Source organism: Dipodomys spectabilis, unplaced genomic scaffold (genome assembly GCF_019054845.1).
Source record: "Dipodomys spectabilis isolate Male_0828 unplaced genomic scaffold, ASM1905484v1 ptg000144l, whole genome shotgun sequence".
NCBI lineage: Eukaryota > Metazoa > Chordata > Mammalia > Rodentia > Heteromyidae > Dipodomys > Dipodomys spectabilis.
The window spans coordinates 364,791-378,140 of record NW_024870821.1 but is presented as its reverse complement, the minus strand read 5'-3'; the positions used below and the strand labels follow the sequence as shown (position 1 = coordinate 378,140).

Genomic DNA, 13,350 nt, shown 5'->3' with positions numbered 1-13,350 from the left:
GGGGTAATACTGTTAAAAAATGTACTCATGGGGGTGGGAAGGTGGCTCAGTGGTAGATTGCTTGCCTTGCATGCCTGAGGCCCTGGGTTCGATTCCTTAGCACCACATAAGCAAAAAGAAAAAAGCCAGAAGTGGCCCTGTGGCTCAAATGGTAAAGCATTAGCCTTGAACTGAAGAGCTGAGGGACAGCACCCAGGCCCAGAGTTCAGGCCCCATGACCAGACCCCCCCCCCAAAAAATGTACTCATTACTTATGTAACTGTAACCCACCCCTCAGTATATCACCTTCATAATATAAAATCCCCCCCCCCCCAAATAAGAGAACTCACCCAAATAGAGAAAATTAGAGACAAAAATGAGACATCACAACATAAATAAGAAAAAATTAAGAAGTTTAAAAGAGACTACTTTGAAAACTGTATGCCAATCACCTGGAGAATCCTGGAGAAATTCATGCTTTCCTATACTTGATCTGAACCAAGAAGTAATACATAAGAAGTAATGAAAATGAAATGTCAATAAACCACTTTCCATTGCAGAAAAATCTAGGACTCAATGAATTTACCATGAAATTAAGGCCTGCAAAGAACTTACAATACTTAGAACTAACTCTTCAATGGAATAGAAAGGGAAATGGGATTATCAAAACACATTCTATAGGCTAGAATTAGACTCTTCCCCAAATCACACAGGGACTCACCGAATAAAGAGAACTATGAAACCAGTTCTTTGATAAGCATTGATACAGAACTTCTTAAAACATTCTCACAGAACTTCTTAAAACATTCTCACCAACCAATTTCTGCCAGTAACAAAAAAATCATATTGTATGATCAAATAGGATTCAGCCTAGGATACAATTATATTCAATATTCTTGTCAGTAAACATAATACAAACCATCAGCGGAAGCCGGGACAAGAAACATGTTATCGTCTATATGGAAGTAGAAATAGCTTTTAACAACCTCCAATAACCCTTTATGATTAAAAAGTTATGATAATCTAGGAATGCATTGAACGTTCCTCAGTATTCTACTGAATATGTATATGATAGTGATAATTAGCAATTACGTAACAGTGGAAGTATGAAGACATTAAAATCAGGAATGAGAAAAGGATGTCCACTTTCTCTACTACTCTTCAATATGGTAGTGGACTATCTAGCAAAAGCAATAGGGAAGAGAAAAACATAAAGAGGATTCAAATAGGGAAGAAGTAAACCTATCCTTTTTACAGATGAAATGACCCTATAGCTTCCTGCCTTAAGATAGTAAAAGTGATGTTAACCTTCGGCAATGTAGCACGGTTATAGCCCACAAGAATCAGTAGTTTTTCTGTGTTACCAACAATGGGAACTAGGCTGAAATCCAAAAAACAACCTCATATGTATTAGCCTCAAAATAAAAACAAATCTAAACAAAACCAAAAAAACAACAACAAAACTGGGAATTAATTAATTTAACCTCTACTGTGAAAACTTTAAAAATATAAAAATGGAAACTGAAGGAGATTCAAGTAAATGGAAAGTCTTTCAATGCTCTTGGTTGGAAGAATAAATATAGTGAAAACTGCAATACTGCCCCCAAACTATGAACAATGCAATACTTATCAAAATCCCAACAATATTCTTCAATGCATTAGAGAAAGCAATTCAAATTTAATATGGAATTACAAAATTACAGATGAAACAGAAGGTTTAGAAATGAACTCATGGGCCTATAGTCATCTTACACACACACACACACACACACACACACACACACACACACACACACACACACACACACACACACCATGGAATTCTATTCACCCATTAGAAAGGATAACTTTTTACCAGTCTTAAGAAAAATGAAAGGTTTAGGAAAATTCTACTAAGAAAAAAGAGAAAGGAATGCAGACAGAATAATATAGGTTTCATGGATTCATTCAGTTATGGTATCTACAAGTAAACAAGACAGGTTTTATCTCTTCCCAGTTAGAACGGTCATTATGAAGAAAGCTAACAATAGCAAATGCTGGCATGGATGCAGCCAATTGGGAACTCTATTATACTGTTGGTTGGAAATTAAATTGTTCAAACACTGTGGAATGCAGTATGGAGTTTCCTGAAACGAGTAAATATATATCTCCCTTAAGACCCTGTAATTCCCCTCATGGGCAGTAATCCAAAAATTAACAAACAAGCTCACATGAAAGCTACAAGTATAACCATGTTCAGTGCCCAGGTCCAGAGTTCAAGGACTGGAAAACAAGTTACTACTGCTGGCATTTGTTTCCACAAATATGAACCCTTTGACATAAGATACCAAATCATTCTATTTGCAGTAGCTAGCATAGGACTTAAATGTAGTGGGTGACAAAATGGCTTCTTTGTTGAATATTAGGAAAACATGTTGGCAGTCCAAGAAAAGGGAGATTTTGTTGTTGTTGTTGTTTGAGGGGCTTGAAGTCTAGGCATGGGCACTGTCCCTGAACTCTTCAACTCAAGGTGGGTACTCTGTCTCTTGAGCCACAGTGTCACTTCTGGTTTTTGGTGGTTAAATGGAGATAAGAGTCTCAGGGACTTTCTTGCCCAGGCTGTCTTTGAACTGCAGTCCTCAGATGTCAGCTTCATGAGTAGCTAGTATTACAGCTGTGAGCCATTGGCACCAGGCTAAAAATGGAGGATTTTTAGAAAAGAAAATCCATCTCTTCACTTGTGTCTAAATCTCAGATATCACTATTAGAACACTTCACCTTCAACTCATTTCATCAGATATTTGTAAATTTTCTCTTTTCCTTTATGCAGGAATACTGCAGTCAGTATCAACTCAGCTGTGGGACTGAACAATTGTATGGAAATTGCTAGCACCTAAATCAAGAACTTTTACATCAAAACAAATGATTCACTTTTGGAATAATTGTTTTCTCTTTTTATAACAAATCTTTGCTTGATTACTTCTTAATATGACTGATGACATTTTCATTCTCTTCAGCCTTCTCCCACATGATGTCAAATATTTAAGAATTCAAAGATTTCCATTGATAATTCATTAAGCTGACCTCTAAGAAAATGTGCATTTCTAGAATTTGGTTTTCTGTCTTGTTCTTACATGCACAGGCTTTCTATGATTTATTTGTTCTACAAGGAATTCTACTTTCTAATCTTTGTGTTATCAATTTTAGTCTCTTTGTTCAGTCTTTCTGACACTCTCTCTGGAGTCTCCTTTGAGTCTGCCTCATAAAAAATATATTATTTATCAGCTAAATGACTTTCAGTTTCTGTTTTTTGCTTGACTTCATTTAGGCTGTGATCAGACCTGACTGGCTGTGCTTACTGGAGTTTTTTTATTTTATTTTTTTTGGGTCCGGTCATGGGGCCTGAACTCTTGGCCTGGGCGCTGTACCTCAGCTCTTCAGCTCAAGGCTAGCGCTTACCACTTGAGCTACAGCGCCACTTCCGCCTTTTTTCTTTTTGCTTATGTGGTGCTGAGGAATCGAACCCAGGGTCTCTGGCATGCAAGGTATACGCTCTACCACTGAGCCACCTTCCCAGCCATTTGTTTGTTCTGTGTGGTATTTTTTTGTTTTAGAGGTCTAGGATTACTATTCAAGGTAGTTGCTTCTCTGGGTCGCAGTAATCCCCTGACCTAGAGTCAATGGGTTTTTCTCCTAAAGATACAAAAAACAGCTGACTAAATTCCTGTTAATTGTCTCAAAATGAGGCAATCTGGCATCCTTGTAAAGCCATCAATAATCCTCTGTAACCACTTATAGAAATGGTCTATCAAGATGGCTTTTCAAGGTTGACAATGAACATTGTTCATTTCCAATTCAGCACCATGAAGCAGATCACATCCCATGGAGCAGACTTTTAGAAGGAAGGTCCCCTCCCTTCCTTATCTTATGATACATCAAACCATAATATTCTGCAGTTGTGGCCAGCCTGGAGCACATTTTCCCAAGAATATTCTGTAATGTAAAAGAGGACCAACTATGAAAATAAAGGTGAAAATAGTTGTCTACTGCAGATTGATTTATCTTGCTTTTATCTGTTGTTATTTTCATTACTTCAAACACATGGATAAATTATATTAGGATTAGACAAGTGGCAAAGGATTAATGGAATAAACATTCAGTGTACTTTCATATATCCAATATAGTGCACTTAACCCCTTATGGAAAATTAAATCCGACTGTAGAAACAATGTCAGAAATATAAAAGCCTCAATATGAATAATCTGGCACATATACACCATCATCTACTCAGAAATTCAGTCTCTCTTTAAATATTTATTTGGTACAAAATAATAAAATTTAATTAATGAATGTGACTTTTAAGTACCATCTGAAATACTCCTCGTGTATATGATTGTATATGTTTTAGATGTCACCTAGACAGGAATTAAACATGCATGTAAAATTCAAATTTCCACAATTTAAGCTAGATTAGAGGAGTCATACCCTCCTGTAATGTGTGGTGTGAATTTTACTACAATGCTGATCCCTTCCACCTAATACCAAGAGTCATGTGCAATAATTTATTTTTTCATGTTAAGATGAGTGCTGAGTGTAGGATACACTTTGAATTATTATATTAATTTATTAAAATTAGTTTCACTTTTTTCTTTTCTATACCTGCAGAAAGTAAAATTATATATTAAACATTCAATATGAAGTAATCAATAACAAATAAACTATTATTAAAATGATATACTATTAAACTGTGATTTGAATTATAGTTCTAACAAATTGTGATGTAAACAACATTTAATAGAATTATGGGTAATGTTTTTTAAACTTACCATCTTGTTAATGTTTTCTAATTGTGTCATATGTTATTCTTGATCCATGTCATCTCTTCACCTCAATTGTTTAGTTTCCTATTTTATCTCTATTGGTTTGCTGATTATGCATTTTGTTTTCCCTTTTTAGTGACTGACATGAGGCTGAAAATCTGTATGCTAGTTTATTACTTCCTACATTAAAATCAAATTGCTGCTCTCCACAGCTGTTCTACTTTTTTTGTATAGTTCAGAATTTCCCCTAGTGCCACCGACTGTATTGCTGCTCTCATATATTATATTTTATTTTTTATTTAAATTTTGTTGTCAAGGTAATGTACAGAGGGGTTATAGTTACATAATTAAGGTAATGAATTAATTTCTTTTCTAACTTGTTACCCCTTCACCCATTTTTCTCCCTCTTCCCTCCCAACGCACCTTGCAAGATCGTTTCCAACCTATTGTTTTGTGAATATCACTGTTGCATAGATTTTCCCTTTGTCCTTTGTCTCACTATTTTGTTTTTGTTCTTCCACTTCCCCAGTTCAGATCAACATATTTAAAATACCACAGGTATCAAAATCAAATACAGTGACTACAGGGGATAAACCATAGGTGGGGAAAACACAAAAGGATAAAAATAAATCACATAGTACATTAAGAACAACAACAACAAAGAACATGTCTTGGAGTTCACTCAGAATCACCTTGTACGTTCATATGTACATAGCTATTGAGCTATTCTACTCATCTACTAAGATTATCCTTGATGTACACAATAATGCTCCCTCAGACCCAGTAATCCCACTTCTGGACATTTAACCAGATGACCACAAACAAGGCCACACTAAAGCTACCAGCACAATTATGGTTATCACAGTAATATTTACCATAGCTAAGATATGGAATCAATCCTGATGCCCCTCAGTAGATGAATGGATCAAGAAAATGACACACACACACTCACATACACACATACACACACATACTATGCTTCCATCAGAAAGAAAGATACCACCTCATTTATAAGGAAATGGAAGGTCTTGGAAAACATCATATTACGTGAAATAAGCCAGACTTAAAGAAACATAGTTCCCATGGTTTTCCTTATTTGTAATGATTAGTTTATATCAAGGATAATCTCATGTATTTTAATTTGACAGTTTGTTCTATGTTGAGCATGCAACATTATTGCTATATTGTTTGTTATCATTTCTGTAAACTGGCAGGAATATTGAAAGAATTACATTCATCTTATCCATTACTGAAAGGAGAACAACTAAAAGAGCAACCCCTATGTCGCATCCACCTCGACCAGCAAGGAAGACACGACCTGGGATTCTTCTCAAAGCAGTTTATTCAGGAACCTTGATTATTAGCTTCTCTCTCGTCCCGCACCCACACTTCGGTTATAAGCCTCCTGGATAGCCAATCCCAAGGTGCCTCGTGGCATATACCAATAGGGTCGCAAACACGGAAGCAAGCCAGCAGCCAAGCCATAGCCATATAAGGAGTTGTTTTTCACAGAGAGCACTCGCCATCGGGAAGGCGGAAGGCGGAAGCCAGCGCCATCTTTGGCTTGGCCGTGCCATGCGGCCGCGCCATCTTTGGTCAGCTCCTGCATCTCTCCACAGCTCCCCCTTTTTGTTTTATTAAGCGACAGGTAAGAGTAGAGGTTGGGCCTCTGTCTAAAACATTAATGAGAGGACCTTGCACTGGTCTTCGCCTGAGGGGAGCCTTCCCCAGTGATGACCAGGCCCGTCCGATGCCTTTTTTGCAGAGGTGGGACCTTGGGCATCAACCCACTTGCAACCCAACGTGCTCTTCTTGGGCTCACGCCAGGAAGTGATTCCCATGTGCAGTGCATTTGCCCAAGTGCAGTGTGTTTGTCTTACACCCTGTGCTATTCCGTTAACGTGGCAAGCCACGCGTGAGGGGACTGTCCGGCCTCAATGGCAGTGAAGGCCTGGACCACCATAGCCATACTCCTCCACTGCAAGCTCCTAATCCGGCATATGCACCACAGGCACAGCAAGATCACCAATGCCAGGATACCAATAAGGGAGCCTATTCCCGCCCACTCCTTCAAATGATCCACAGCTGTCAAAATCCAGGAGGAAACATCTAGTAACAGATGGAGTTTACCGCGACAATGGCCGATCGTAGCTGCAACATCAATTGGTCGAATTCTCCCGTCCAGTTGTCTAAAAGATAACTTGACAGTTGTTTAGACAAATTTGCTGCCTGAGTATAGTTATAATACTGAATAGCAGTAATACAAAGCCCTTCATATTTTTGAATACATCCCAGCTGAGCCACTGCCACATGATATCAACCTGTTCCTGCACAAGATGAATCCTTTGATTTAACAGCATCAGTCCTCCTTTTAATTGTGCAATGGCCACTTGTTGTAAATCCAGAGCTCTGGCTGTAGTAGCCGACAAGTTATTTAAAGTCTGAGCCGTCTGCACAGTATGTGACATGGCGACAGCGGCAGCCGTCGCACCCGCAGCAGCTACAGCTATAGCAGTTACAATGGCCACAGTGATGCCAAAATCTCTCTTATGTCTAAACAAGGTTACAGCTTGAGAAGCATCTACTGGCACAGGCACCCAACGCGGAATGCGTGTAACTATAGCTAACGGATACTGAGAACTCCAGCAGGTAGCATAATAGGTTTCATTAGTACAAGCACACACATCATCTGAGCATACAGAGGTGTTGTTAATTATCAAAAACACAAAAGGGGAAACCACACACATTAGCAAAGCAGCCTTGTCCTAAGAGCATATCTCTATCCCAAGCCTGGTGTCCGTTCGCTTGATTGATGGCTGCCTATTCACTACAAAATTCCAGCATAAATGCCCTCCAATCCAAGTATTGGCCTGGACTCAAACATGCCCGTGCTAGGCTTGCCCAATCAGAAGGAGTCATGCAGTATCTCTTTATAGCCTCCACTTGAGCTACGGGAAAAGAGGCTGTAATCCCATACGTCCAAACAGACTCAGCCAGGGACTTAATTGCTTTAAATTCTAGAGGCTCATGAAATCTCTGTTGATTACCGTCTTGAAAAACTGGGAAAAACTGCTCGGGCAGTCCGCCAAGTATCTGGGCAAAACGTATGCCCATTGGCTCCATGTTGATATGGAGGAGGACCTAAGGGGACTTGACCAGAAGTTCTTTCTACGTCATCTAAAGGGGCCTGACCAAAAGTTCTTTCCACATCCTCATTAAGCACAGGTTGGCTTAGCTTATGTTTTCCCTTTTTTATACGGCTCCTTTTCATCTGTTGAGTAAGTGCTCTCACTTCTTCCTCCTCTAACTCACTGGAACTTTCTCTTTCCGATTTTAGCTCGGACAGATCTGGGTATAGTTGCCCCCTTTTGCCCTGTCTACTGTCTCCCTTTTCACTGATCGCCTTCTCTGACCTCTCCTCCTGTAACTGCTCCAGTGCTGACTGTCCATTTTCTATAACCTCACAGCAGCGCTGGTCCTCCAGGCAGCCCCTTATCAGTTTCCAAATGGTGCGGACTCCTGCCTTTAATGTGCCTTGTTCATAGGCAAAGTCCAAATCCCTCCCTAATTTTTCCCACGAAGCTACTGTAAGGCTCCCGGACACTATGAACCAAGGAGCTACAATGTTGCATTCTTCAAGGAAACTCTGTAAAACACCCTTCTTAAACTTTAGTCCTTTTGAGCGTAGGAGCTCATTCAGGGCCAGAAAAATTGGATAAGACGTCGCGGTGCCCATCTCAGTTATAAAAATTTTATCTTCTTTTACTCCCTTTTTTATTTTTTATATTTACATTCTTACTTTCACTTTAGGCCTGTATTGCTTCCCGGGTTTCCGCTCTCTCTTTATCTACAGAGAAGAGCCCCGTATTGTGCCCGCTTTAATCGCGGATTCCCACTTACCTGGGAACTTACCGGTGCACCACCCTGACTGCCAAGAGTTCTGGATCCCTTGTGGAGTTAGTTTCCCCGTACGGGCCACCACTTGTCGCATCCACCTCGACCAGCAAGGAAGACACGACCCGGGATTCATCTCAAAGCAGTTTATTCAGGAACCTTGATTATTAGCTTCTCTCTCACCCCGCACCCACACTCTGGTTATAAGCCTCCTGGATGGCCAATACCGAGGTGCCACATGGCATATACCAATAGGGTCGCAAACACGGAAGCAAGCCAGCAGCCAAGCCATAGCCATATAAGGAGTTGTTTTTCACAGAGAGCACTCGCCATCGGGAAGGTGGAAGGCGGAAGCCAGCGCCATCTTTGGCTTGGCTGTGCCATGCGGCCGCGCCATCTTTGTTCAGCTCCCGCAGCTCTCCACACCCCTACTAGGAAGAACAACTCCTACTTACTTAGCTTCATTCCTATGTAAGGCCATTGTTGTCCCCTGTATCCTCATGTTGTACATTTCAACCATATACCTCATACTGTATATCTAGTATCTTCTACATTGTGAACAAAATGCCTGAGAAGTTCCACTTTGCTTTACTTTAAAACAAAAAATTCTGTCTTAATATTTGAGGTTGGTGTGTGTGTGTGTGTGTGTGTGTGTTTACAAAGATCAGAACACAACATTTTTCTTCATTTCGAATACATCTTTCAGGTCATTGTAAGTTGTGGCTAATGGGAGCAGTCTCTTGTTATTTTAAGGATGAAACAGAAAAAGATATTTGTGCATGTACCACAGTTGCTTTATTATTCTGTAGTTGAACACTGTACATTGACTTATATCTTTGCTGCTCTTGTGAATAATGTGAATAACAATGAACTACAGATATATTTACGAGTTACCCAGAGAGAAATAATCACATGATTGGTGGGTCAGATGATATCTCAACTTTGGATTTCTTTAGAAACTTGCATACTACTTTCTACAATGAGAATACTAATCTGTTTTTTGAACAATAGTGTAGAAAATTTCCTTTTCTCCACACTCTCACCAACATTATTGCCTTTTATTCAAAGGTAATAAAGGGCAGGTTTTAACTATCTGCAGTACCCTAGACTGGCCTTAGACTTAAATCCAACCTCCTAAATGCTTGGAATTACAAGCCTTTACCAACATAACTGGTTCCATTGATTTTTTGATGAGTTATAATAGTTATGAAGTTGTATCATAGAAATTTTGAGTTATATTTCTCTAATGACATCTGCTCAAAATCCATTAAGGCAGCATAGATGTTGTATTAAACATAACTCTGTAAACCCACAGGCAATTTTCAGGGCTTTATGGAGAACATGTATATTCAGACCTTTTGTCCATTTTTAATCCAGTTTCTGGTTAATCTCATCTTTAATCTCGCTAAACCAGATCAATAATTAATTCGAGGTAGTAGAAAAGAAAAAAAATGCAGCAACTCCTAACATTTTTCAGTTTTCAATAACATGGTATTGCTTAAATCATTTTCTGTTAACAACTGACACTATATAACTCAATTTAGTTAGAACTGTTACAAGGCTGTAGTTTATTTATTTTACATTGATTGCTCTTTCCAAAGCCTGTTTGTCTAATTTCCCTTGGTTTGTTTCAGTCTCAAGTAGCTCAGATTTCAAACTGAAGAATAAATGGAAGGAAGCAAACAAAAAAAATACAGTTCCTCTCATCCGATGATGCCTGTATAAGAATGAGGAAAGAGTTCATCCTTCTAAGGACCTATGATAGGACAACAAAAAAAGAATTTATTCTTCTATGTCTTCTTTATCTTTGCGATGTAACTTAAATGTTGTAAAACACATTATACTGCTCAGATACTTTTATGTTTTATCAGTTTTGCACATTTTTAAACTATCAAGACATAAGATAACCAGTTTGAGATTTACAGCATGAGAAGTTATCCACCTGGCTTCCTTGGAAGCAGCATGATCAATAGATATTACTTCTGGTTGCTCACTACCTGTAATGGTTTCTGTACTACTTATCACATTCTATTTAGTATTTTAAAAAGACTGCTGGCTAAACTCAAAGCTCATTCCTAGAAGTTTATGTTTAGTATTTCACAAGTTTTATTCCCTTAATTGTTAATATAACATTTGCTATAATGCTAATGTTATTACCATTTTAGTGTTTGGAAAAATTGTAATTAAAGGCAGTAAGTGCATGGCCTAAAGACACACACAGTGAGGAAGGAAATGAGTCAAAGTTTCCGAAAGTCTTCCAGCAATACACAAAAGGTAGATAAAATCTCTCCATTCTATGACACTCTAAATTCAATATTCATATTGTCCAAGAAATAATAGCATACTAAATATTGCCCATAGTGATTGTTTTCTGTCACATTTGTCTTCAGCACAGATTGTGTTGGTGACATTGGGTTATCATGCACAGAACTGAGCTTATACATTGAGGTCCAAAGAGAGGCAAATATCTTCTGTCCCACAATTACAGTATCCTTTTTAAAAAGTACTAAAACTTTTCAAAATAATCACCTACTGTCTTATAAGTATCCAAAAATAAAAAATCATAAATAATAACTCCAAAATGCTTTAAAAATGGAGATGTTAAAACATCTGAAGTAAATTTTCTTCTACTTTTAACGTTATTCTGAAAGCCTTTGCTGGTTTGTCATACCTATAATCCTAACTACTTGGGATATCTACTCAGGAGCCTGAGATCTGTGGATAAAAGTTGGAAGCAAATCAGGGAAAAATAAATTCATGAGATTATTTTTCAAAAATTTTAATGAACCTGCAAAGGGCCAAGAATGGAGATGTAGCTCATTTAGTAGCTCACCAATCTAGAGAGAAAAGGCCTAGCAAGACCTTGAAGCCCTGATTTCAAACTCTGAGCACACCAACACACATGTAAATGCTTGAGCACATGCGTGCATTCACACACATATTTATTCAAAATACCTTCATATTGGAGTTTTTCATGAATTTCTTTGCTAACGATATTATATGAGTAAAATAAAGGAAATAAACTCTTCCATCTCAGAACATTTTTTACTTTCTTATTGTAAAAATACTGTACAGAGGGGTAACACTTACATGAGCAAGGTAATGAGTACATTTCCTAACAAGTATTGTTACCTCTTCCTTTATTGTTTCCCTAACATCCCTTCCCTCCCACCTCCACAAGTCCATTAACCTCCTCCCTTTCCCCGCCTCAATTGTAAAGTTCACTTTACAACATAGTGTCTTGTGCATCTCATTGTTACAATGGGTCAACCTGTATGCCTATTTAAGGATTTTGTTTTTTTTCCTTCCCCTCAGAAAATTAGAGGAAAATATATACAAGAAGTAGGCGCACCAACTTCAAATACAGTGAAAACAGGTGTTATAGCATGGGTGAGGAACATATAAAGAAACAAAAACAAAAACAACACACTGCACTTTATAAGTACGTGAGAAACGATATCAAGAAAAAAAAAAAAACACTTGGGTCCCTAACTTGGGGTTCATTTCCCTTAACATAATCTTTTTTTTTTTTTTTTAGCTTTTTTTTTTTTTTGTTTTGGTCTGTCGTGGGGCTTGAACTCTGGGCCTGGGCTCTGTCCCTCAGCTCTTCAGCTCAAGGCTAGCACTCTACCACTTGAGCTACAGCGCCACTTCCGGTTTCCTGGTGGTTTATTTTAGATAGGAGTCTCATGGTCTCTCCTGCCGGGGCTGGTTTTGAACCGCGATCCTCAGATCTCAACCTCCTGTGTAGCTAGGATTACAGGCGTGAGCCACCAGCGCCCGGCCCTTAACATAATCTTATCTGGTCATATACACATAACTTTTGACCTTTTCTGCTTATCCCAGACATATATTAGTTATTGAAAATTAGAGAAACCATGGACCTATGTTTCTTTGGACTTGGCTTACTTCACTTAATAATTTTTTTTCTAAGTCTTTCCATTTCCTAACAAATTGGGCGATGGAATGCTTCAGGAATTTGCCTGTCATCCTTGGGCAGGGGCCATGCTAATCTTCTCTGTATCATTCCAATGTTAGTGTATGTGATGCTGAATTGAGCACAGAACATTTTTATATATAAATTGTAATTGATATTTTAAACTAGACAAATCAACAAAAAGTAAGTTTAAAAGAATTGTTGTGAAATTTGAGAACCATGTACTTCTTACATAAGTACACATTTAAGAATAAAGTCAAGATTTACATGTCAAAAACAAATAAATAAATCCAGATATTTGTTGTTCAAGAGATGTGTAGGAGGAGGAAATCAATTATTCTATACAAGGGACCTGTCATAATGAACACTGCAGCAAGTGTTAAGGTTTGTTAAAAATTTTAATGTTTTAAATATATTTACTTTTGGATATTTGCTTATATATGCCAAAACTGGGACTGTATGACAGGTCATAATACTTTTCTATAAAGTATTTAAGATTTATGGTAGCAGATAAGTACTACTAAGTATGTACATTTCAGAGTTTATAGAAACTTTACTAATGAGAAGTTGCAAAGTCTTTGTGTAAAGGAGCAGAATAAAGAGTAGACTATGTTAACTACACAGTTTCTGTTAAAACTGTAGGCCTTCCTTACTTTATATGTTAGGGAGGAACAAATGATGATATAAGCCATATACAAATTATGAGATGAACTATAAATGGTAATCTTAATGGGTGACTTT

General features: G+C 38.0%; 1 pseudogene; it reads right to left on the bottom strand.

The window, feature by feature from the left end:
* Positions 1–12,621: 12,621 nt before the first annotated feature.
* On the bottom strand, positions 12,622–12,734 carry LOC122117592 (annotated as a pseudogene).
* Between the last annotated feature and the right edge of the window lie 616 nt (positions 12,735–13,350).